Genomic DNA, 24437 nt, shown 5'->3' with positions numbered 1-24437 from the left:
TCAAAATATATTTGTCAAGTGCAGTGTGGCTGAGATGTTTGTGAATCTAGCCTCCAGGCTCTGTCAGTTGTCCTGAAGACTGATCTAGAATTACAAGTGAAAGCTGGAGACAGAAATAGACAGCACCTACATAGATCAGCCAACAGGTTTGGGGCAGCAATAAACTTAGGGCAACTGTTGAGTCACCTGCCACATTATACTATTTTGCCTTTATGCACTGGTGACACTCAGCTTTAATTTCCTTAGTTCTACCTAAAATCATTGCCATTTGGAGGTGAGGCTATGGTCATACCACTTTTCCCATCTAATAATGGTTAGTCAACATAAGGTACGGCTGCTCCTGTTAAGTTTCCCTTGAAAAGCAACCAAAACAGTATTTGTTTGAGATATCTGCTGACACACCAAGCCTCATTATAAGGCCACAAAACATAAACCATGAAGGTAGTGCATAGGTGAACTGATCAAACATTGAGATGGCTACAGTTTGCTGGATACAAAAAATTATTGGACTCTTGAAAGGGAAAAAAGTTTCCCTCCAGACTAGTAAGCTTCTTTGGAAAAGTCACTGTAGTAAAAGGCACCCGAGCAATACAATGTATCTGTTCCTCCAAAAAGCCTTGAAGTACAGTCCTCACTGGGAGGTTGTAATAAAAATGTAAGTATCTGTGCAATTAGAGGCAAAGTTTTTTCATGAGTTTCCATCTGGTTAAAAGGGAGCAAAAATAAAGTATGAAAAAACAGACTAACTTTCAAGGTGAAAGGAGGATTTAGAACCAAAAGGAAGGAGTTGTGTCTGCAGTACATGACCTTCAGTGGCATTGTGTGTGTTTTCAGTGTCATGTATATATCATGTGCTATTTTACTTCGAATGATATACACCTTCTTAGAATATGACACTAATAACAACTATGGAGCAACAACTTAGTCAAATTGCTGACATAATCACAAAGCACTGAAAAATTTCTCAGAAACATCTATGAAGTTCCTACATTTTAGAAGCTTCAGAAGTTCAGAAGGTGGCTAAAAACAGGATGGTGCTCTCTGTGCAATTATTCAGAACTTTAAAGGCCAAAAGTAAAGTATAGGAAAGAAGAAATAAACTGTGCAGAAGACAGCATAAAACTGTGCTTAGATCCTGAATGTGAATATAGAATAGAAGTTATGAAAAGTTCTTAAATGTACATTGTAACTTTTGTTCAACCAGGTGACAGAGTTGGAAGAAATACTCAGGCTTTTAGATATACAAGACCTTTCTCAAGCCTGAAGTAGAAAAATAAAAAAACAAACAAACAAAAAAACACAACAAAACACCTTCATAGTAACAATAACAGTTCAAGTAAAAGTTAAATTTCACTATTTATGTGCTGTAACAAATGATACTGAGACAGAAGATAATAAGAGAAACAACTTATATTAGCATTCATTGCAGTGAAATATCATTTTTTTTTCCAACTTAGAATTATCAAGGAATGTATTAGAAGTCTGAGGAACATCATTTGTCATTACATATCTGCCTTTTCATATGATAAATAACTTTTTAAATATTGATATAAGTGATGCTTGCAAATATCCTTTAAACCATCTTCAAACATTTCTTCCATACACTGAAGATAAAGGAGAAACCAGATTTTGATATTTTCTTACTTTTAGATGTCATGCAGAAATATGTGTATTTATTTCATGGTTTAAACATATATAAGCTTTACATTTTCTTTTAATGAGGACATTAAAAGCAAAAATGACATGTCTGTGCAATGTTGCTGCTACAGAAGTAGAAAAAGCAAAGACTACAAAATGTAAGATTTCTGTCAGTGATAACCTGAGTGTTTTGGTAATTTGGATAAGAGCATTACTAACTTTTAGTGTAGTGGTGCAGTGGCTGAAGGCAGATGGGTGCCACGTTGGCCCTGAGTAGACTATGGGAGTCACCACTCCAAGTGCGTGTGCAGTGAATCCTCCCTCTCTGTGCAAGAAAAAACAAGTGAACTTCAGGTGAATGAAACCTCAGCTTTCAGCAAACAGAGCCCACCTGAATTTGCCAACCACTGGAAGGAGGTGACTACCTGGAAAATAAGCAAGAAGCAGGGCAATAAGGGAAAGAGCCAGAACAACAGAACTGAAGTATCCATTGGAGCTGTTCAGTGAGGTGCTCCTTCTGCACCAAACCCAATTGTACATAATGCAATAACAGAAGCATGAATCTGAATTTTCAGAGTATTTATTGGAAAGACTATTTGACACCATGATACGCTTTTAATTTTCTTTAGAAAATTGCAGTTGACTGGAGATAATTCCACTTAAAATGATGAGAATTCAACTTTAATTGAAGAAGTGTTCTAATGATATTTATTAATAGGACAAGATTCAATAAATAAATCCCTAGCTCACCCAGTTGTAACAGAAGCTGTATTTAAATCTTTCCTTGTGAAAATACAGTAAAAGCAAATATATTTTTTTAGTAAGACTTCTTTAAGTCAAACTGGAAGCTCCTAAAACTTATCATTTGGTAAAGCAACTTTCCATATCCTTGTTTTGTCTTTGTTAATGCAGATTACGCATTTAAAGTGTCTGGGTTCGGTTGTTCAACAAGTTATAACAAAATATGAGAGAGGACTGAAGAGAATCTATATTTCCCTCCTAAGTTCATCCAGTCAAAGGTGACTGCAAGAAACTTCCTTGCCCACTCTTCAGAAATACATACTGTCTTTGGGAGCCAAGGTACAGAATCTAAAATTCCAGACCTTGAGGAACTGATCAAGACAACTAATAACAACTGAAATAGGTGATAAAACCAACATTTCCCACGTCTTCCAGAACTAGTGAAAAAAAAAAAAAAAAATCTGTGTGTATATAAAAAAGACTTACAAAAACATATCCAAATAACCATGTCAAATATAATTTCTCATTAGCCTTATATAGGTAAAAATGTTTAGCAACAATAAACAATACGGTATTCAAAATATAGAACATCTAGTTTAATGCAGATTAATTTTTAACAAGAATTCCTATGCAGTAGGCAGATAGTTCCCACATTCCATTGTGATTGACAAGCCTGACATATGGAATAGTTCACAAATTCCCAGGTGACTGACAGATGGAGAATAGAAAGGCGGATAAAGTTGCCTAGAGAGCTGAGGACGATTTCATATTCAGCGGTTTTGATCAAAAGGATTCCAGATCTCACACTAAATTTAGCACCGCTGGCAATTAGTGCATGATTTATTCAGTCCTTTCATTTGCTGGTTGACAAATGGAAAACAAGCACAAAATTAAAAATAAGTTTATTTCCAGCATTTCGGATATTTAAAATGTGTGTGTCTTTGTTTGCACATAAATTAACATGAGATGAATTTATAGTGAGATTAAATCTGAAATGGAGATGCAAGCAATAAATAAGAGCTTTTTCATGTATCTTTCGGGCAGAACAGGTGTTTGAATTAAGAAATACTAATATGTTTAGCAGCATGACTCCACCTTTAGCATTAGGGAGTTGATGCTTCCCTAAATTTAGAATAATCTTTCCACAATTTAAGATTCTTTCATAAGCTTCCAGCATAGGTGACCATCTGTAAGTCAATACTAATGCTTTTTAGACCAATAATAGTAAAGAAAATCTATCCCCATGTTTTCTGAACACAACAGAAGAACTGCATTTTTCCTACTGATGTGTCTGCATAATTCTTATTAGTGGCAGTTAAACACAAACATGGACTATGGCAATCTTCCCCATAGTGGATGAGATTACTCTTTTATTAAAAATATAGAGGAAACTCTTCAGATCTGTGAGTAAAAAGTGTTGAAAATAAAATTCCTGTTTCTCATCCATTCTACTTATTTCGAAGAGCCATTCACTCCAAAATAACAAGTTATGTAAACCCTTTGGACAGAATATGGAAATATCTTCCAAAAATGGAGAGCATAGCATGGTACAACAAGTCCTGGGGGAATCTGCAAGTCAGGAAATTTCAGGTACATACTTTCAATGCAGAAAACAATTTATCGTATATTCTGAAGAATGATAAAAAAATGTTCATCTCTAAATCTAACCCTGAATTTAGTGTGAGCTTGCGTTCATCTTCCTAAGGATAATGCAGGCAGTGTAAAGCTCTGGGTATATCTTTTAAACAGTTCTGAATGGCTTGTGGAAAAAAACGTAATTTACAGCCTGTAAGGATGTAAGCCTGTAAGTCTACAAAAGGTTCTCTTTTACAACAAATAAAAGGATATTAAGCTAATCTGAATAGAAAAAAAATGTCACTGCTCTTAGTGGAAAGGTGGAGACTACTGGAGGTGAATGTTTTAAATTCTGGGAGATAGAGGAGCTTGTTATGAATTGTGAATAAATTCCGCTTACCACCATTTAAAATTACTATCTCCTTATAACTCGAATTGTTTTACTTATTTTGTGGTTTTGGAAACGTGAAAATAATAACAGACAGACGTGCAGCGTAACGCTGTAGTTACACCTATCTTCTAAGAAAAAAAAAGCATGTTTCCAAAGTATCTACGAAGTTTCAGCCCAATCTCTGGCTCATGGCTTTAGGAAGGCATTACCACAGCCCAGCGTTAGGAGCACAGCACACATTGTGCTTCATTGCACTCTGTTTCCCGTCTTCAAGGCCCTGTGGCTTAATATTGCCATTTTGTCCTCCTCTGGATAACTTTTCCTTGCTCCCAGCAGCAACCTAAAGTAATTCCCAGACAAGCAGCCTCAGAGCAGTCATGTTTTTGTTTTCTTTTACACAATTCCCTCTCCACCCCCTCGTGCACTACAGTAAAAAAAAATAATCGTCTCTCCATAAATCTGAGTCCCCTCAGACTTTTCCACACCTCTGAAAGACAACAATTAAACCTCCCAGCTCCTCCCCTTCTTTTATATTTCTTCTTACATTCAAGGAAAAAAAAAAAAAATCTATTGCATTTCTAGTATTTAAATCTGTGTACTCTGGATGGGAACCTCTGGGTGAATGTGTGGACTATATTTCTTGGAGGGACTGAGGAAGGGAAGAAGGGAAGGAAGGGAAGAAGGCCTCACAGAGAAAATATATATACTGGATTATCCCTAGTGAGTCTACAAAGATAGACTTTGCATCTGCTCATTTCAGTTATGGTATTTCCCCAGTCTTCTCCAGATCTTAAAAGATGAAAACTTGATTCACTGAATCATGGGGGTTTACATGTATCTAAAACTTTCACTTTGTCCAAAATAGTTGTTTCCTTCACAGGGATGGGAGAGAAGGCAGCAGGACTGAAAAGAGAAACACTACATGCTCACAAAAAACCTTCTGGGAGCCTAAAAAGCCCAGAAAATCTACCCTGTTAGGGATGAGTGGGGATGAGAGCTGCTTCATCATTTTTGCTTCTGTCACATCTCAGCAGCAAATGCTGCCCTCTTGGAAAAGATGTGGGCTTGTTTTTTCATGGGCACAATCATCAAGTTACCACTGTGTAAAAGTCTCTAAGTGACTGGTAGTCCAGCAGGCATTTTTCAAGACATGCCTGTTTTGCTCTTTTAACTTTTACTTCATGTCCTTCTTAGGTTTTTTCTCTCTTTCTGACAGACAGGAAGACAATGCCTAGTGGTTTGTGGTAAGGTAACATCTCCTTTCATTTGTAGCAACATAGACTTAAAGGCATGCATTTAAAACATAATGTGAAATTCCGTAAATCCAAATTATACTAAGAAGGTTGGATCCAGTCCAGACACTATTTTTTATGCTTTTGTCCTGTGGTTACCAGTGCTTCAAAGTTCTTAATCATTTTGCGATGAGTATTATTGCTAGCTTTGTACTAATATGCTAGGAAGAGAGTTTTGCTGAACTGAAAGTGGAATTAAGCCAATGCCAAATGGGCTTATCCCTACTTTGTTACCACCACTTCTATGAGTGGTCTCGGTGGCACCGAGTTCCCAACATCCACATTATGGTAGTTTTGCTATGTGTTCTGCAAAAAGCAGATTTTAAACCTTTGAGTTAAAGATCTGTCTTGTTCTCCTTTTGCTGGTGAAGCCCTGCACCTCCTGAGAGTATGTTCACACCAGAGCTGGCTGAGCAGTAATAGAAAAATCAGAGGTAAAGATTTTTTTTGTCTCCTTGCGAGTTACTTTCTCTGCCTGCTACTGATTACTCATAACAAGTTTTTCAGGTTTTCCTGTGTAGTTCAGATGGTTCATTTGGTGAATTGTTTACTACAGTTTTCACATGGTATTGTTTCTTTGCCATAACTGGATGACTAAACTTTTGAATAGGAGACTAGGAGAATAATGAAGAATATGATTCCACTGGTAGCATAAAAATCAGAATTGAGTCACATCTTCATGAATCTGTCTTTCATTATTTGACCAGCTGGAGTTTATATCCATCACTATTTTAGCCTCTGCTGATTTTTCACTTCATCATAATGTTTTGGTTAAATTCAAGAATCCACTTTCTGGGCCAGATTCTGCTTTCAATTATGTTAGTGTAAATCTAGAAGAACCTCACTGAAAGCCAGTAAAGTTATTTTTATTTATTCCAGAGTCACACAAAATGGAGTTTGACCCCTCTGCATGTGCTGTTAGGTCCCTTATATTCATCTTTACAATCTCTGTATTTGTTTACAGACACTTTACAATTTTTCCCAAGAGCCCTTATCACTTGCTCCATGTGTGTTATAAGGAAGGAGAGAAGGGTTCTTGCTTCGTATTTTTTTCTTAGCCCTTTTATTTTTCTCTCCAGACACTATATTATGTGTTTAACTACTTAATATTATTTCCTCCCTGTCCACCCATCTGTTTATTTTAGTTGCTTCTTCCTCTTGGCTGGCTTCTGTATAGACTTTCCCCATATGCCTGCTGGGAATGTGAATGAATATGATTAACAAGCACTGAAATGCACAAATAAGATCCTACTTGAAACTCTGTGTCAAGATCTGCGTATTGTGGATGTTTCAGACCAGATCTGTTTCTTATCACATTAAATAGACTTAACACAGGTGTGCAAATGAGAGTTAGTCTACGTGATGAGACAGTGTTTCTCTGCGACTGATGAATACGTCCTGTGATGTGCTGCTTTCTGCCCAATAACTGTCTTCATCCATTGAAGCGAGACAGTGGCTAACAGCTCTGCAGAGAAGCATGTGCTGTGCATCAGTGTCTGTGCAGCAGATACGTGGATCTGAGTCCTGCCAAAGCCTCTGGAAGTGTCACATCTTACATGGCTGTTGGAACTTCCTCTGCGTAAGCCCTACCACTGCTGAATTCTTCCAGAGCTCTGCTAGCTTTTTGCACATCTAAACTAATTCAGTGTCACTTCTCTGCATGAAAATAGTCTGTGGAGCCCCGCGTACAGAGGGCTGCCTGTTGTACCAGCTATTGCAACGGTGTGCATAGACCTGAGCAGTTGAGATGGAGCAACAGGTTGACAGAGTTGAGAAATTAAGACTGTGGGAAAAGATGGCAAAGACGCAAAGACGAAGGCTACCAAAGAGAAATGTTTTGAGTTTTGTGACTGGGGATAGTTATACAAAATAAATCCTGAATCCATGTACCTTGCTTTCTAAATGCCCTGTTTGAGTCATCTTAAGGCTGATTTTCAGAATTAACTGTTTTCCAGGTTGGTGGGTTTTTTTGGTTTTTTTATTTGTTTGTTTTCATAGCTATGGGCAATAATAACAGACAATCTGTCCCACAAAGAAAGTTTTCTGCCAGGTAAGGGGTGCCCTAGCTCCTAAATCTGCTGTCTTGTTTCTGCATCAATACTCAATCAGCAGATAGCTGCTAATTGTGACATTTCTTCCCAAGCAGATTATAGTACCTGCTTTCATACACTTTGAACTTATCCTTAACTGGCAGAATATGCACAGAGCAAATGGAAACAACATTTGTTTGTTTTTCACTTTGGCCAGGAAATGGAAATGGATTAATTTTCAGGATTAATTTTCAGTTGACCTGAAAAATCAGTTTGTACAAGTGCTGCCATAAATGATCAATTCCTTGAACACTGTTGATAATATGGGAAAACCATATTTTCAGTGATTGTTCATGTACATTTTCATGGTAAGTTCAGTTGGCTATGTTAGCATCCTCTTTGTTCTTGAACTCTATGAGTCTCATTTAGTTTTACTGGCACCACTGTTTACAGAAAAAGACTTTTAAAATCAGTTCCTGCAGAGTGCTTATAGTGGGAAGCCCAATCACAAGGGCCACGTCCATCCAACAGCAACACAGAAATGGTGCCAGCCAGCCCATGACTGCTCAGTGTTTGACTCTGTAACTTGAACAAAAATCCAAAGACATACAATGTTTGGCTATGTTTGAGGGCACAGTGCGTATATGTCATAAACGTAAAAAGAGGTAACTAAGAAAAATGCTATTTTCTTGAACAGAATAGGAAGTGGAATTAATTAAGCATACTATTTACCTATTAATAAGTCCTATGTGTTGGTCAAATTCCAGAATATGCTCAGGGAAAACCTGGCAAAAAATCCAGAATGCAGTGGGACATCAGTTCTGTAGCTCTATGTGAGTCTGAATAGGTGTGTACAGGGCTTCCAACCTGCTGCACAGTATGGACTTTCAGAAAGAAAACTTCCTTGCGTCTGAGTATGTGTAACTGGTTACATATTTGGAAACCAGATTTTATAATTAATAATAAAGTCAGAGCTAAATGGTTGGTGATAAGATGCTGAAATTCAGACTAAGAAATTTGAAAGCATATGGTAAGATTTGGGTGAAATCCAATGGAATAAAGTAATAGAATTTTGTACAAAGGCCACAGAAGGGAAATGGGAAATGTGCAATGATAAATTAATGTATGGCCAAGGGTTATGTGTCCTATCCAGCAATATATACACTAGAAAGTAAAAAAAGATCAATGTGGGTAAATAAAGATGTGAAAAAGTAATTAAAAGTTGAGACACAGGCATATGTGAGGTATAAAACATCCAGGTATGAGAGAGATCTGGAAGTATTAGAGAATGAAATTCACAAAAAAACTTATGAGGAAAGCAAAGGTGAAAAATGAAATGAGGATCATAGAAAAATTTAGATATATATTAAGGCATTTTTCAAGTGTCTAGGGAATGGTAGGTCAGTGAAGGAGACAGCAGTGCCTCAAAGAGAACAGAAAGATAATTTATTGAGAGATAGGCTCTTCAGAAGAATTAAATGTTTTCTTTGATTTATTGTTCATAAAAGGAATGGGGGACATATGCCAGGAATAGACAAATACCAATGGAAAACAGGATCATGCCAGAATAAAAAAAATCAAATAATCTGAAAATTTTGGCATAGGCTCTCAGCTGGTGAAAACTTTCCAGGTTCATTTGCCCTCAGTAAAGCCAGTTAACCCTTTGATGTCATTAGGAAACCTTTATCCCAAAATTTCCCAAATCTACTTAGAATAGCTTAGAGAAGTATCCAAAAGTTTTCACATTCTGTTTCATTTGGTGGTTTTGGTTTTTTGCTCTTTCAAGGTTTTTTTGGTTGGTTGGTGGGTTAGGCTGCTTGTTTGTTTGTTTTTTCTTTTCACTGACTTAGCTGGGAAGTTGTTGCATGGGCTTTGGAGTAGACTTTGTATTCCCCAATCTATTCACTGCATAAATTTATGTATAACTTGAAGATACTAGTTACAGGTTTGATGTATATTGCTTTCTATCATAGTTCTGTTGAGAAAAAAAAAAAAAAAAGTAATATATAAATAGAAAAACCAGCCATACTCACTTCAGACTGGAGGCTCACAAGAAAGGAGAGACCGTATTGGCCAATGCCAGTATATATGATTTATGGGGTACAGAATACATTTTCCTTCTGGTATTTTCAGTGCAGGGACTGACTGCATAAGCCTGCAAGTTAGACAGTGTAACACTTCAGCTGTGAGCAGTGAGACGTGCGATGGTGGAGGAGCAAGTTAGAAGTTCTGTAAAAGAAGACTCCTGTGTGAATTTAACAATTTTTGGTAGCACATTTAATGAGTCATCATACTGAGTTGTAGGACTTTGGGATTCCATAGCTTATCAGGATCAGATCTCCTTCAGTACCCCTGGGAAATCCAATGGCAGAGCAGTTCTAACATAACATTTTACGTATGTAGTGCCATGTGTGCACCGGGAAGTGTCTTGTCTTCTTTTTTCCATCAGTCCTGCTGCTAATGCTAGATGGAGATGAATCTTTTTCTTGTGATGAAAATCCCGTTGGGTTTTTTTTTCCTGTTTTTCTTTGGCATGTTCATTTTCACAAAGCTCTAAAATTAGCCTGCTACTGAAAACCATAGTGCTTTTTTGTACATTTTCTTTTTATTATTTGGGTGGATTGACAAGTAAAATATTTCCATTGAGTACTAATGATTAAAACCCTGATGCCAGTGACATGTTACTGTCATATAAGAATCTATGGAAAAACACTTTTTGTTGACACCTGGGTCAGGACTTCATAGTTACATTCACCAGGTTGAGCTGGGAGGAAGAACTTGAGCAGGGAAGAGGAGGAGAGTCCTCGAAACCTAACACAGTTGCTTCCAGCTCTGTTTTCCTCCCTTTAAGTATTAAGCAGGAATGCAGCAAAAGAGCTACCTTGCTTGCTTCCACTTAATACTACCAAAAAAAATATTAAAAAAAATTGTTTGAGTTTGTAAAAAGAGCAAGCACAAAAAAGTATGTTTTGCAGGTGTGGCACTGCCAGTAACAAAATGGAAATCTGCAAGCCAAATTTTTTGTGAAAACATTTTAATCATTTTTTACACAGCTCTAATAATAGACCCAGTGACAGAAAACCAAACTTAGCTGATGTATTTGTAGCTGTAAGGTGCACTGATTTATTTATGAACTGTGAATATTTTATAGAGTTGAATGAGTATTGCAAAAAAAGAAGATGAATATTCATTTTGGTTTTAGAAACACGTTGTTGTGTTTATGCCTCTTCTATGACCACTTTCTGTGAACATTCTAGTGATTGAAATTGGATTCCCTTGAATGGGTATCAAACTGTACTATCTGTGGGCATTCAAGGAAAGTAAATATAAAACTCAATCTGAATGAATTGACCACATCGGTTGCAGCCAGGATAAGACGGCATGCAAGTATACAGTCACAAGATTTGGAAACATATTTTCCAGCAGTATGCTTCTGGGGTTTGGTGGTCGTGGTGTTTTTTGTTTGTTTGGTTTTTTTTGTTTCTTTGTTTTGGTTTGTTGTTGGTGATTGTTGGTTTGGTTTGATTTAGGGTTTTTCTGTTTGTTTTGGTTTTGGTTTTGCTTGTTTTTCTATTGAAAAATACTATTTAATCAACATAAAGTAAGGCAAGTTTATTTTTAAAAAACTTTAATTTCAACAAAAAATACTTCAGTAAAGCTGAAATATTCTGGTTTAGCACTTTCAAAATGCAAAGTTTCTTTTTTCTTGACTTTAAAATTACTTCCTATGTAGATATCTATTTCTCATATATTATCTAAATCAATCACACATTGGAAACTAAGCTAAATATTTTGACTGACCAGAAAATAACTATTTTTACTATAGTCATTTGATATATTTAAAAAGAAATGCTGTTCTACTGGAAATTTCAGATTCTTCTGTTCCTTATTACTTATATTCTGTCAGCATTTGTGCACTATATGGGGGAAAAAAAAAAAAGAAAAATTATAATTTTTTAGGTGCAACATTGTTATTCAATGTGATGAAAATATTATCCATATATATCATGGGCTTGTGTGCGTGCTTCTAACAAAAATGTCCTAAACAAATATGTATGACAAGATGTCATTCAGAGCGTAGTGTTTTTTTCTTACTAGGTCATATATTTAAAGGCTCTTCAGATAAATAAAGTAGAGGCAAACTATACTGAAAGTGCTTATAGGAAAGAACAATATGAAGAATTGCTATGGATGCCACTTGATAAATTAGCCTGTCCAAGCAAGGGGCTAGCAGCAAAGGAAACTTCCTGGTAACAAGCTTATTGTTTCTCCAGCACCATGCTCAGAGACAAAGAAAGAATTCATATGACTCCAATGTTTTTATCCCAGTTACACATGAACTTTTGTATGCCTTATAAAAAGACTACCAAGAGTAAAGGCATAGAAAACAAATGTGTCCATTTGCCCATACTATGCTAAAAACAAGGCCACATATCAGCCACCCTGTTTCATAACCTGTCATGCTAATGCAAAACTGCCTATCTGCCTTTGCTGGAGTTCTGTTCTAATATGCTTGGGCACAACCCGAGGTTGAGCAAGCAGGGACATCTATACCATTACCTGCCACACTGGCTAGCTGGCAGCCTTTGGCAGTAGGACAGAGTGAATAGCTCAGGCAGTACTGTCCAAAGCCTTTTTGCTAAAATGCCTGTTGTTTGGGGTTTGTTTCTTGTCTACTTCAGGCAAAGAAAATCTCTGCATCATCCCTCACTGCTGTTTAACAGGGAAAATTTCTAAAATTACTTGCCAAAACTGAGATATATGGGCAAGTTAAAAGAGAGAAGCACACAGGGCTTGGTATCAAGAACTATGTGTTCCTGCAACTAATGCAAAAGGGGAAAATAATAAAGACTGAAGCCTATCTTTAAAATCAAAAATTAAATCCTTGCCTTAGGGTGACCAGTGGAAGCAGGGAATGTTTCTGTGTGACAAAGGCAAGCAGTGTTCCCCTGAACCCCTGAGCAGTGGCAGGAGCGGGCTGCAAGATCAGCTGTGCACAGTGGGCTTTGCCTCTTATCTCACCCCCAGAGTGTTTCTCCACCTCTGAACACACTGCCCCATTGGTAAGGTGATAAGTAATCTGAGATTTCAAGCTTAATTTTTCTCAGTGCCTTTTTTTTAAATAAGTTGTCTACACCATAATATTCTGTGATGCCCTGATAAGGATGCATCCTGACAAAGGGAGTAGGTTGGGCTTCCTCAGCACAGACCTTCAAGTGGATCCCTGTTTATGATAAAAATAGAAAAGGTGCACTATGTGTTGACCTTGGCCAGTAGCCTGTTGGTGAGTATAATCCAGGCAGAGACACCTTACTAGATATGATCATCAAAAAGTGGATTATGTAGCTGAACTCTGCTCCGATGCTGAAGCATTCAAAATCTATTTGGAAAAGTGTCAGCAATATAGTGTTTGTATCCATGAGAAGCCCCTGGCAGAAGCTTCTGCACAGGTTATTATGCTATCACCTGAAACCAATTGCCTGAAACAAACTGAAATAAGTTCTTTCTTAAAACACTCTAGTCTGAATTCTCATTAAGTATTTGGACTAGTTTAGCAGCTGTGCTCACACTTCCTTACAGAAACAGAAGATGACTTTGATGGGCAAGGGGCTGTGTGAGATTTTTGACTCTTGTTTGCCTTATTTTTTTTTTAGCTGCCCTCTAGTAATGAAAGCTTTTCTGTTGCCTTAGAAATGACCAATAAATTCGATGCATCACTCTATTTATTTAATTTCTGTAACATGTGTCCATTTGTAAGACAAAAGATAAAGTTTTAATGTAATGATGTGTAGCTATGGTCAAGGTTCTTCATTAATTAGAAATAGAAGAGAAACTAATGGCATGTTCACAACATGCAGTGAAATATGTTTAATTAACATGGAGAGGCCTCCAAAAATAGTATCTAACTGAGCTAGCTCCAAAAGCAGTAATATTGCATTTACTTGGCAAACCACTTAAGCTAATTAGCCTTGCAATGAGAGGGGGCTTAGTAGCTCGGTTATATTGTCTTTCTTCTGCAAACATATTGCTTCTGGGGCCGAGTGAGGGACTTTGCCTGACACTGCTTTTCACCCTGTGATCCTGCTACCACACTCCCACTTGCCTCCCAGGTGGTGCTGCATGTTCCACTATGTGTGCTGCAGGCATACCTGGTCTTTCTTCTTTTTTTGGGGGGAGGAAAACAAACACATCACTCCCTCCCAACAAAACAAACACCCCTCCCTCCCCCCCCGCCAGGCTCAAGAGACGATATTACCACTCACTAAAAAGAAACAGCTAGGTGTTGTCACAGGAGCTGACCATATTATTATTGTCAAATTCAACATGTGCTCAAATGTTCAATATGTTATGAAAAAATCCAGCTACATTCTCACTCAAAATGAAGATGCACTAATAAAGGTTGTACAAAAAGAAGAAATTATAAAAAATACCTGGAAAGAAGAATAACTGATAATGTAACATTATGCACAGTCTGTATAGGAAAGGCTGAATACTTTGTGCAAATGTGGGGAAAAAAATGTATTACTTGTTCGAATGTCACACACACACATGGCAATAGGGATTTTGGATAAGATGACATTTGCAGAGTTGTTGAGGCACCTAGCTGGGAAGCAGAAGAATATCTCAAATAGGGCAGTGTAGGACAGCTGAAGAAATATTCTTAGTAGGAATATGGTAGTAAGTGCCCAGAGAAATGCAGTGGCTTGCTTCTGATGTCCTTAATGTATGGGTGCTTCTCCAGAGAGACCCTAAAGATAGCACATCTTACGTGTGGAAATGTATGAAGTTTTAAATCCCTCGTATCAGTTTTTAGAAATGTATGCTGAGTCATTAAAATGTACTGTTAAGGACACTTAATGGGTAGATTAGGGATCTTGGTTTACCGTAACAACTCTGACGCAACAATCATGAATGAACATACAATAGCAGCTGCATAACTTATGGATAAATATCAGTAATATCAGTGCTTCATGGGCAATACCTGTCCATTGAGGGTGTGGGGGTTTCAATTTGTTTTCTAATGAATGTGCAGCCTGTTTTGTGTGGCAGCAAATGGCTAAAAGTTTTCATTTATAGCAGTGTTTACTTTGGAAAAATGAAAGTACTACATTTTTACAGTGATCCCAAGTTTGAATAAGTAGCATATTTAGCTAGTGAGTTAAAGTGTCTTTGCTTGCTCCTTTTGCAAAATAAAATAACCTGTGGATTAAGATTCTATATAATTTAATGTTTTGTCAGAAAGACAGAGATGTGTCATTACCTACATGATATATTAAATAGTAGAAATTGTACAGAAAGACAGCAGTGAATCCCTCAAAGCTTTCTCAGTTGTTTTGTGTTTTAAAAGGCTATGAAACAAAAATAAACAAAAAACCCACAAATAAACAGAAAAGTATTCTGTTTTTCTTTTTCTTTTCTTTTTTTTTTTTTTTTTAAGGAGAGAATTTGTTTTCATGCAGGTTCCATGTTTGCCAGATTTCATCCTTAAGTGGTTTCCTAAAGACTAGTTATTTGTTTGTCATAAAAATGATGGCTGAAACTCAACCATTGCAACTCTGGTAGACAACACTATAATAAACTGAGTAAAATACCTTCAAACATAAGGAGGGCTGATTATTGTATACATTACCTTGAGACCAAATCCAGTAAGGAAAGTGAATGGGTTTTGTCTTAAAAAAGTCTGTGTAGGCTGTTCACTTACAGTGACTTCATCTCAGAATCCCTTGGGCATGACAGCTCTGAATCAGCTGGCTTCTGACTTGATGCCAATATTCAGAAAATTACAGACTGAAAACTAGAGCCCTGTCTCAAATGCCCAGATTCTCAGCACAAGGGGTAAAGAATAAAACTTTACAGAAAGTGTTTCACAATAGAATGGCAGCTGTCACCACTAGTTTGTGGAGATCTCACAGTCTCACTGGCACTTGTGAGTGACTAACTGGTTGAGACTTCTGATTTATAGACAGAGAAATAGAATTAGTGTAAGAATTTTAAAAACAGCACCCTTACACTACCAGATAGTCTGAATAAGAAGACAGATCATTTGGGTATATGAATGACAATTTTGAAGGTATTTTTGTCATGTCTGTCCCAACTGTGAGCTAATTTTCAGTTTGAATAAGGACATAATCATGGGTTAATTATAATCAGCATACTTCTCTTTTGTAAGTAATGTCTCCTGCATGCATAATCTGCAATACAGTCCAAAAAGTTTTGCTTCAGCAAATGAATGAACATGTAGGGGCAACATAACACAGGACTCCTAAAACACAAAGAGATGGATAGTTTCAAGAGGGTGAGGACAATTTATTCAGCTTCTAGCTCAAATTCTGCAGCACATGTTGACTTTTATGTTATCTCAGATGGGCTGCTACTGATGTCTAATGAGTTAGTTTATAGCTAGCTTGCTGAGTTGGGGCAACCACCAAGCTGGAGGACAGGGAAGCACACATGCTCCAATAGATACACTGTTAGTGTGCAGGGGATTTACAGGCTAAAGTTTGATGACAACTGTGGTAGAAATGGCAATTCCAGGTAACACAGTCATTGCTGTGGGGAGCAAAATGTACATCTACATCTCAAGCTCAAAAGGTGGTATTGTTGAGTTGCAAATTACTGCTGAAAGAACACTAGAAAATGTGTTAGAGAAAAAGGTGGTTGCTGTTGTTTCCCTCTTCTAACTCTAGACTGTAAATCAGAAATAACTGATGACAGTAATACTAAAGGAGAGCTTAAAATTTTCAAAATCCATTGTAAGATATTGTAGTAATACTGAAGTAGAGTCTAAAATTTTCAAAATGCATTTTAAGATATTGGCCACATCTTTCAGCCCCTGAGAGTTTTAGCCAAGTGAAAGCTGAAGAATTTGGCTTTTCATCTGACTATCCCTACAACACACTCTGAGACTGTGTTTTTCTCCTAAAACAGCAAGAAGAAACAAAGGAACTGAAGAATGCTGAAACCCTGGCTATGTCTTAAAGAGAGAGCTCATTGTTCATTTTGCAACTATCTGTTTCAGTACTGAAAAGAAAGAAGCCAGGATAACATTACATTGTTAGTTTTCTGGGTTCATAATGAAGTTCCTAAGCTATCAAAGAGAGAAGTGAAGTGTATCCAAGAAAGAGGTAATGAAACTACTGTATATGACAAGTAAACACATACTGGCTTGATAAACTTTACTTTGAGATTTCAAGATCAGATTTTTCTTTATCAGCCTACTTAGAAATCCAAATAGCCAGAAATATTTAAAGGCTTACCAGATACAGTTAGCCTGGATGCTACCACATGTTATGACTGTAGTTTTCCTCATCCAACATAGAAACATTTTTTTCTGTTTTGGATACGTATGTGTTTGAGTACTGCAAAGACTGGTGGCCCCTTCAGAGCCTGTGTTTCCAACTGTACTTCAAGCTCCTTTAAAATAAACACGATTGTACTCAGCGTGGAAGACAAAAGGTTAAATTTTTAGCCAGTAATTACTGCTCTTTTAAGATTGCCTTCTTCTTTAATCCGGTATTAATTCCATCACTAACCTTTCTCCTGAGATCACTTATTGTCAGTATAAAACAAGAATTCTTCTTTGTCATCTACACTGTGATCTTTGAATCAAACTATAGGAATGGTGTGTGCACAAGGTACAGTTCCATAGGATTTATTAAAGGAAATTGTCTTTGCAAATATGTCTGTTTCATTTGATTCTTAGGAATAATTGGTTAATGAGGGAATTATTACTTTGTTCAGACATGATTACTGAATAAATGTTTGGTCCATATGTTGCTGAATAATGGGAAATTCTCTAGTGAAAGGGGACAATGATTAGAAGAAATAAGATAGCTGGAGAATATATTCCCCAAAGTGTTACACTAGTTTTTGTTAACAAGCTAAGTCTAAGGATAGTGTTTCCCTCAATAGTCATGGAAGTTCAAAATATCTAATCGGTTTACACTGTTTGTTGAAAAAAACACTAGGTAATTTTCTTTGTTTTTCTTAGATCAAAGAACTGTAGCTTCCTGTGATAAATGATGTGACTATCACAGCTGTTTCTCCCCTTTAACGTAATATTAATTCGTTATTGCTGCCTTGATGGGCATATACTAATACAACTATATGTTAAAAATTATCCCATCCCCCTCTGCTGCTTATTAGTTGCATCTTGCCATAGGAATTTATTGTTTTGGCACTGTGAAATACAGACAGTGTGTATGTGTGCATGCATACAAGTGCATGCACACATTATAGCTGGTGCATATTGCAATGCTTATAGTTAATTAAGAATATTCAACTGTTTTAATTATCCAGGGCCATTTTCCCTCACTTATAATTTTTTCTAAGTCTTACTTTACACCTGAAACTTGGTATGCTTGCTTGCAGTCATGAAGTGTCTTTCCCCCCCAAAAAAATGGCTGCATACTCCAATAGATTAATAAAATGTAGTTAAGATAGATACATATATGTACAGATACAGCAACTTCCTTAAAGCAACGTTAGCAATCTAGCAGAAGATCCTGAAAACTTCAAAACTGACAGGTTCTAAGGATCCAGTTGATGAATACAGTCAAATGGATAGCTGACTTGAAGCCTGAAGTCTATGGCAGGGAAGACAGCTAAGCAGTGGCAGAAGGTCAGATGAGGGATCCACAGATACAGATCTCTGAATTTTCAGAAATGCTGGAGTGCCTGGCTCCCACTGATTTAAACTGGAATTGAACAGCTTGGTGCTGTTGAAGGTGCCTCTGGCAGCTAATTTTGAACATCTGCCGGATACCCTGAAAAGCACCTTGGACCAAAGTAGCTTGCCCGTGGTCATACCAAAAATATGTGGCCTCTTTTCTAAAGTTGGATGAATGCTCTGTAGTTATTTCATAAGAAAAATGTTATAAATTTAAAGTAAGGCATTTTTTGTCCATTTCCTTTTGGTCCAGTTAACTCTTTTATCAGATCTGACTGAAGACAATAAATACCCAAAATTACACTTCATCAGTTCTGCTGGAAAATTTCTTGTTTCATTTTTTGTAAGCAAAGTACTCACTATTTGCCAGTTAAATCTCCAGGTAGTTAGCTTTCATACAGACGAAAATAAATGTTGTAAATGAAACATCTGTTCAACACTATTATTTTATAATAACATTAATTGGCAGATGTCTTCAGATGACAAAGTAAAGTGTATCAGTTCTGATTTGTTCCTTTCCATGGAGCTGAACTTGTGGTCATTGAAAAATGCTTACTAAAAGACTGTCTTAGCATAAGCAATAACTCACTGAGCTCAGCAATGTGAGATATTTCCATGCAAAAAAGTATGAATTATAAAGGCCAGCTGCCCACTGAAAAAATATTGATGCATTGTCCAAAAACATACTTGTGTGGAGAAAGTTATCCTCTCCATTGGCAGGACTGGTGCTTCAATCTACATATAGTTTGCACAGAAGGACTGTGCCAATTCAATTACTGTCTGATTAATGAAGTGTAGCAGGTTTATTTCAGGGGTCTAGCTAACTATTAATTAGCATATTGGGGCCTATACTCTACTGTTTTGCCCTGATATGCTTTGAAAAATCCCAATGCAATTAAATAAACTCTAATATGCTTTAAATAGTTACTTGAGAAAACACATTCAGATTTTTTTAAAATCCTTATGGGATTTTTAAGCACATCCAGATTTATTGCAAAGCATCTGAAGTTTTTTGTAAACACTATTGTTATGCTGGTTTGTGCTGTTCAGCAAAATAACACTTCCCTTACTTTAACAGAAGAGTTCCTCTAACATAAGAAGTTGGTGTTGTTTCCTTAAGGTGCCTTGGTGCATATCATGAGGATGCTGGTTGTACCCTCACAATCCACTCAAGTTGCTTGCACTTTTCAGTGGTCTGCATAGTCTTTGTCAGATTTCTTCACTTCTATGGTTTGTTTTTTTTTTTTTCCCCAAAAAGATCAGTGGTAACACAGGGTGGAAAACTGGAAAGCCTGTTAGCATAGTGTTTGGGGTCAGGCAGCAAAGATTGGGAAAAAACACATTGACTAAACTAGAAGTAGCTGAACTCTTTCTACCCTGGACAGTAGTACAGAGCTCTAATAAATGCACTATGTGTTCCTCAGGTCAGAGGGATTGTCTGAATGGGCACATTTCTGTGCATACCAATCACAAGTGGGCTGGAGGGATGTTTTATTCAGAGCATTAACTGTTTAGTATTCTTGCATTCTGGGAGAGAGAAGAGTGTGAGACCAATTAAGAGAGCAATGGAAATATTGTTTAGAGAGGTCTCTTATTCACAGATTTTAGTAATCCACCATTTATAAATTCTTTCAAGGGTATCCTGTGTGTCACCTGTGAATTACTCAGTCTCGTATCCCATGCACTGCACAGCCCAGTACTACATTTATGCTTTTGCCTTCACCAGTCCCTTCTCTTTTGTCAACCCCCAAACTCTTCCTCCAGCCTACTTCATCCAAACCTCAGATAGCTCTCAGCTTTTAGTCTGCTATTCTTCTTCATCCTCTTCTTCAACACTTATAAACCAGTTAAATCCCTTATCCCCTTTTTTCCTACAAATATCAAATTAAACCGTGTTCTTCTGAGGAGGCCTTCTTTTATTTGTGTACTCACCAGTGATATCTCCATGCTCCACTGCCTTGTGTTTCCTCCTGCCTTGGTTAAATCCTGCACTCTTAAAGATGCCTTTTTGCATCTCCTGAGGTCCATGGGAGCTTCACCATCTTCTTCAGTCACAATGAGTCTTGGCTGCTAGGGTCCAGACTGGTCTGTGCTGCATCAAAGGTTCTAGCCATTTACAGTTTTGCCTATGCATAAAGAAACTACTCATGTTCCACCAGTCACAGTAAAGATTCCTAACAGTTCTTTTGCAAAACAGGCTTGCTTTAGGAGCCTCTGTATTACACCTGTCACTATTGCCCCCATAGTATCTAAAATATATATTAAGGTACCATTTCATATGGAGCCACACGTGTGTATTTTAAAGCACTATTTTGCGTGGAGCAGTCAGCTAATGGGCAGCTGTTTCATTCTAATTCAATGAGAAGCTGCAGTGAGTTTACACCAACCTGCACATTCATGACCTCATGCTGCTCTGCTGCGTGTGCTGCTATTGTGGCTTGTGGAGATGCAATCAAGTAAACTTGTAGAAAGAAGCTATCAAAACCATATCTGAAGCTATCTGAAGCATAGAAGGTTCATCTGTATGTGAGGAGGAACTTCTCTGAGGGTGTCAGAACAGGCTGCACAGCGAGGTTGTGGAATCTCCTTATCTGGAGACATTCAAGACCCGCCAGGACACATTCCAGTGTGACCTAGATGAACCTGCTTTAGCAGGTGTGTTGGGCTAGATGATCTCCAGAGGTCCCTTCCAACTCTAACCATTCTGTGATTCTGTGAAAAGGAAGGTGCCATTGCAGATCTGGTACACAGCTCAGTGCATCTGAGACAAAGGCAAAAGCCAAGGTGAAGCAAAGCTGTCTCAGCCCATCACCAGCAGATCAGCACGCTGAGGTCACAGAGCAACACCACAGCCCCCCTTTCAGAGTGCTTCTGCCACAGCAGGACAGAGCCAGCATGGCACACTACTCTTGGCATCTACTTTTCCTGGAAATCTGTTGGTTTTTTTTTTTGGTAATTTTCACTTGCAGAATCCTTGTATACATACAGTCCTGGAATCCACCTGATGAACACCTTTCTGTGTATTCTTTTAACTGATGGAGACCTTGATGCATCAGACAACTCAAGTACACGTTGAACTGCAGGCACCTGCATAGTGCTTTTAAATCAATAGAGTGATTCATGCGCTCAAATCCAGGCATGTTTCATTACCTGGCTGAACCATGGCCAAAAGCCATTCACTTAAAATTAGGGCTGTTTTGTTTTATAAATAGCATTATTAACTTCCTGCCTTTGCTATTTGTATGCAAAACATAGTATATATATTTTGCAGAACTGAAGCTAACTACAAGGTCATAATGGTGCCTTAAATGGGTGTAAAGAGCTAAATAACCTGGGTTTAGTGGTGGTTTCTACGGGTGATTCTTAAATGATTGATTGACAGATTGGTTTTACAGGGTGGCAGTGAGATGATGTGATAGCCCTGTTCAATTACAAATAGTGGTCTCAACCACCCTGTCTTTACCACGCTCAGACACGCACCCTTTTTTATGAGGTGGACAGTGAACTATCTGTCTGTGGTTATTTGGAAAGGTACAATGAATGTATTATGCGACTATTCATTGCAGCAAAGTTAGCACATAATAATTTACAGTCTTATGGAACTGCTAGGATTAGCTATGTATCATCTATTTTTAATACGCATCATTGTGGTATGTGAGCAATAATGAATGTATTTAAATAAATCAAAAAAGCACAAATGAATGCTGAGTTGTTGTCAATCACTTGCAGATGAGCCTACCCTGGTGAGAAGATACAATGAAGAATTTTCTGAGAATGATTTACGGAGTCAACCAGCATCACACTAGAACAACTGATATCTTACCAGCATAGGGTCACACAGGTAGGTAAAGTTTACTGATCATAACTGAGTGGCAAATCTGAGGATAAATTTTTGTTGAAATATTTATCTGAATATTTTGAGTTACAGTGCAGAATGAGGAAAAAAAAAATGCAGGGAAAAAAAAAAGTAGAGCCAAAAGGGACCATAGTCATATCTGATCTGTAACTTATAAGCCCTGGAGAGCTTTGCACATTTTATGCACTAATACATTGACTTACTGAGATGAAGGAAGCACATTTTTCCCCTTCTTTTTCAGAAAAAAAAGAAAGTTTAAGCAGCTTTATAGGAAGGAATACCAAACGTAGGTTTATTGCATTCCCTTTGTGACCTGTTTTTTTGCCTTTTACTTTTAGAAAGTTACTATCTTAAATTGTATCATAATCAGCTATCTTAAGGTAATGAAACAGAAAATAATTGTTCTAAATAACAAGATAGAAGAAACATAAAATATTATACATAATGTTCTGTAGTCCTGCAAGGCAAAATGTGTTTTTGCTTGAGGGGGCAGAAAGAAGTGTGTATATTTTCTGGGACTGATAGCAAAGAAAACATTTATATCTACTGATCAGTTGAGTATATGCCACCTACACCATGTGTTCTTATCTCAAAGTTAAGTAGGGTTAGACAGGGTCAGTTCATGGATCAGAGCTCCAAGGAAAAGTCAAGTGCTATATACAGGAAACAATCCTGATGATCTAACTTTATTGGGCATTATTTCAGTGAGCTAGTGTGCCAGAATTGTGTCATGGGGCTACTCTGCTGTTAGAGGTGATGTTGCGCAATGACACATAAAGATTTTATGATCACTTAGGAAAAGGTGCCAGGGAGGAATATATATGTGTGTGTGTGTATGTGTTTGTATGTATTAAGTGAGGCTGAGCCAAAATTCCACCTCCAAGAGTTTAAAATTGCTTTTTAGTTTCAACTGGAAAAGCACTCTCCATTCCAACACTGCCTTGCAATCATGATGACCACTCTTAAAAACATGCTATATTTCACATCAGAAATGCATGTGCTGGTTTTATTCCTTTATGCAATTTGTTAAAGGTGGTCTTGCAAAGTGATGCAGTTAAATGAACATTTTGGGTCAGAACTCCAAGCTGCGCTGAAGTTAATAGCACTCTGCACTGGCCTCGTCTTTTACACATATAGATGAGACTTCAGTACTGCAACTTCCATTCTTAAAGTGCTTGGAGGTAAAAATCACTCTTTCACTGAAACTGCAGTACTCCTGCTGAGTACTGATGGTCAGTGCAGGAATGCCTGAAGATGTGGCGCCGGTTCTCTTCTGAAATTGTGCACTTCTGGTACCTCTCTTCTGTGGAAGTAACTGGTATCATTTGCAGAGAAGGGCTTGCAATAGCAACCGTGAAGAGAGAGGAGAAGAAGAGAAGTCTGTGAGTTAACCCATATTGTGAGAGATTGCCTACACTTTTTACTGGAAAATTAAAAACCCTTGGGTAGGTATAATACAACAAAAATACCATTGAACAGAGCCATTCTGCCTCTTGGGATGAATGAGTATGGTCCCTTCCCACAGCATGCCATCCAATGTACGTAGTGCTACAATCCATTTTCTGAGAGTAAAAATGAAAATTAAGTAAAAATTGGTGTTAATAATCAAGGCGTGTTTTTACAGTTTCACTTTCATTGACTAGAGCAGCAGAGTGCAACTGGAGATGTTGAAAGAAAAACTCTTCACCTGTCCTCTGCTTAATTAAAATACATTAGATACATAGATTTATTTGAGGGTTTGATGTTAAATGAAGATGAATGAACTGTTTTATGGAAGGCGAAGAAACGTTATTTACTTAAATAAGCAATTCTGTTCTGTCAATACTTGGGCTCACTTAGAAGAACATGCCCTGTTCCAGCTTAGTTATGAGTAGAATTTTACTGAGCCTGCCTACAGTCCACTCTAACATTAATTCTTCCAGTTGCTGGGAGCAGGCAAAGTAGAAAAGAGTATCTATTTATGAAGGGCAATGCAGGATATGCCATGTTAGCCAGGAGGTGCCACAGCATTCACAGTATCACAGAATGATTGGAGTTGGAAGGGAATTCTGGAGATCATCCAGTCCAACAGTATCACAGTATCACAGTATCACAGTATCACAGTATGTTTGGGACTGGAAGTGACCTCAAAAGATCATCTAGTCCAATCCCCCTGCTGGAGCAGGAACGCCTAGGTGAGATTGCAAAGGAACATGTCCAGGTGGGTTTTGAATGTCTCCAGAGAAGGAGACTCCACAACCTCCCT

Source organism: Columba livia, chromosome 1, assembly GCF_036013475.1.
Source record: "Columba livia isolate bColLiv1 breed racing homer chromosome 1, bColLiv1.pat.W.v2, whole genome shotgun sequence".
Lineage (NCBI taxonomy): Eukaryota > Metazoa > Chordata > Aves > Columbiformes > Columbidae > Columba > Columba livia.
The sequence above is the reverse complement of the archived record's forward strand: the minus strand, read 5'-3'. Positions refer to the sequence as shown.